Here is a 3,450-nt window from a genome sequence, read left to right as displayed (position 1 = left end):
TTTTAATACCTACATTTATTTTAATTAATATATCAACACGTCTTTGTAGAATCAAAAGTTATACCATTCGGGTGAAGCACCGAGAATAAATAATATTTTTAATAATGCGCACCGACCGAAGAAGCCTTTTTATCGATTAGTTTTTGCTATTGCAGTGTGCTTCTCAAAGAAAAGTGCCGTATATGTACATATGTATTATGTAATACAATTCTTAGTTCTTGTCTTTCACATTTTTATTATATTTTGTGGTTTATTGTAACAATGGAAGATTCGGTGATAAAGACCGTCTCTAAAAAGTATCCCGAGAAGGCGGAGAAGGGAAAACTGTAATGCGACGGCGATGGCACTGTGCTTTAAAAATGTCAGTATTAGAAAAATCAATATTTGTTGCAAACAGGGTGTAGTGTGTGGTGTTAGGCAAATTAGGCCGAGGATAGAGTAGCATTCCCTCGATGTGGACTTTAGTGCCTTAAAGCCATTTTATGTAAATGAATAAATACACATTTCAAAATAAAATATTGTTAGAAAAACAACATTTTCTTTTATTCATACAAAATTCTATCACAGTCCATAAACAAGTTACAATTATTTGTACATACATATTCGAGATTCACAATAATCACATCATTCTATTTACTGTTTCGTTATCCAGTCTTTAGTTTTTCTTTGCAAAAGAACACACATTGCAAAGAGTGTAAGTTCCCTTTTATTCCAGCAGACACATTGACATGTACATGCATACAATATAATATATTCTATTATCTATATATATTGATATTTATACCAAATTATAAAAAAATCACAGATATTAGGTATAATATAAAATTAATAACTATTGTTATTGAATACAAAATTCATAATCATTCCACTTCATACGCGACTAGAATATTAAATGACTGATAATAATGTACAAAACAAAACAGTATACCTACTGTACTGCGCCGTCAGATCAAGCTCAAGAGTAATCGACAGAATCTGTGACCCCATAAGTGAAAATACATTCAATTTCATTAGCGAGAAAAGCCACCGACTGGCATTGGAAATTTAATTTGGTATACAAAGATTTTAAAGAAAACCTTCTATAGAGATGAAACCCAAGCATATCGACTGTAAAAAGGAAAAAGGGCGTAATCCACACAAATCAAATTTTACAGGAGGAGCAAAAAACGTTTTTTCAATGATTTTCTGTCAAAATCAAAATAAAAAATATACACAGACTTAAAGTGCATAATGATTAATAATTTGGTGTATTATTTTCCCAATCTGACATTAATTACGTAAGTTATTAGAGAAAAACCGATAAAAATGATGGTAACATCCTTTTTCCTTACCAATTTTAAATGTCGTATTCATAAAATACAGTGGACTTACGCAGCAAATAGCCTTTTTTCACACTTATTTTTAATTAAATTCTTGGGAATGTATTTCTTTATAGTGTTTCACTAGGTGTCTATTTAATATTTTTTCATTTCCTATGGTTTAATTATATTAAGTTTAAAATTAGAACAATCATAATTTATTATTTTCAAAAAAAAGTATTTTATTAAACCATAAATGACACATAATCATTACATAATAATGATAATAGTAAATATAGCAAATATTTTATTATATTTAGATAGACATAGTATATTGATTCAAGCTAATCTTAGTTATTTACAATAATTATAACAAATGACCAATATTTGCAGATGTATTTGGTTCTTGACAATCACTTGTCACTTTGATCAGTGGCTCCTGACAACAAATTAAAACAAAACGCATTTTACTCGAGATTTATGTTATTACTATAAATAATACGGTGCATAATTATAATTTTTGTCCATTACAATGATTTTAATCGTAAATATAAGCGTACATAGGACCAAGTTCAGTTTAGAATTGTGTTTGACATGTCACATAACCTATAAACCGCACGGCGGTGTTTGAAGTAAATATAGCAAATATTTTATTAATTTTATCATCTAATATGAACAAGAAATCATTAACCAATGATTAAGACACAATATAAGTTGTAACATAATGTTTTATAACAATTTACAGAGAATTAACGATGACGCTTCACTTGTGCGGCATAACAATTTCAAGGCGTAATTTTAAGGTCTTACCATTTTTCTTTGTGTTGTTTATTCCATCCATGTTAACACCACATACTTTAAGAATATTTTAACTTCTTTCTATTGCCATTTTCACTGGATTAGTATACTTTAAATGAATTTTAATGGAGAGAGTGTCAAAAATCGTGTTGGACTGTCAAACGAGCGAGCAAAACTATTAGGTGGCTTAATCTTCATTATGGTTCATACCTGAGCCAGCCGGCCGTCAGCGTTTAGTGAAACTGCCATTATCCTCATACATTTACGGATTAAGTTGCTTACCGCCTTTTTCCTTACCACAAAAGATTGCTTAAACGACTTATAATGTCATTGACGTGGTTTGAGCCCCTTTTCCTGGACGTAAAATTCACACGCCCTTCATTTCTAAAAACTAAAAGCTAAATTTTCATAATAATTCGTCATTTGCAGCTTAAATCCTTTGGGCATACCGTGTATTGAGTTGAATACTTTGCTAATAACAAATAAAACCCACTTTGCAAAAACTGAGGCTTACGCCCCTTTTCCTTTCCACAGTCGATATGAAAATGAAGCAAAAAAACTGAATCACTGGCTGGTCTGCTCTTAATCTTACTCATTGTTTGTTGCATAGATAAAAATGGCATTTATGACAATGTAAAATTTACTTCAGTGATTTTGATTAGGGCCCATCCGGCAGAAGAAAGATTTTTTCAACATTGATTTGATTGAACACATTCAAATAATTCTTCACAAATCTTTAAATTAAAAATTAAGTATACATAATTTGAAAACACTTATACCTATATAATATATAGGTATAAGTGTTAGTATGAAGCGCCTAGTTTCAAAAGCCCCTAAAAAAAATTTTAGGTAGTTCTGAGAAAAATTGGGAAAATGATTTTAGGTAGCTTTGAGAAAAATAAGAAAAAATCATATATATTAAATCTCTGAACTTTATGTATTTATTTTTTAATTCGTTACATTCTAAAGAGTATTTTGGCTTTTTTCTTTGGTCCATTTTAGGGGTATTTGAAAAGCACACCCAACCATTTTAGCGGGTTTTGAAATTTACTCCAATTTTTGATCATACGTATTGACGGTTTTTGGTGTTTTTTAAAGATTAATCTTTGGCCATCATATAGGTAACAAAAATATCCATCTAAATACATATCTAACTCAAAAATTTTCAAAAACCGTTTTAGGGGCTTTTGAAATTAGGTGCTTCATATTCTATGCCTATTTATTTAAAGAAAATACAATACCGGTTGTTAAATTATGTATGTTCATAAAAGAATGTTACATTGTCAAATCTTGTGAATTATTCATTAAACAATAAAAATTTTAATTATTATTCAACCCATGGTCTCCGTGGATA

This window comes from Rhyacophila brunnea, unplaced genomic scaffold (genome assembly GCF_057557595.1).
Source record: "Rhyacophila brunnea isolate RB1 unplaced genomic scaffold, BYU_Rbru_1.0 scaffold_2, whole genome shotgun sequence".
Classification (NCBI taxonomy): Eukaryota; Metazoa; Arthropoda; class Insecta; order Trichoptera; family Rhyacophilidae; genus Rhyacophila; species Rhyacophila brunnea.
The sequence above is the reverse complement of the archived record's forward strand: the minus strand, read 5'-3'. Positions refer to the sequence as shown.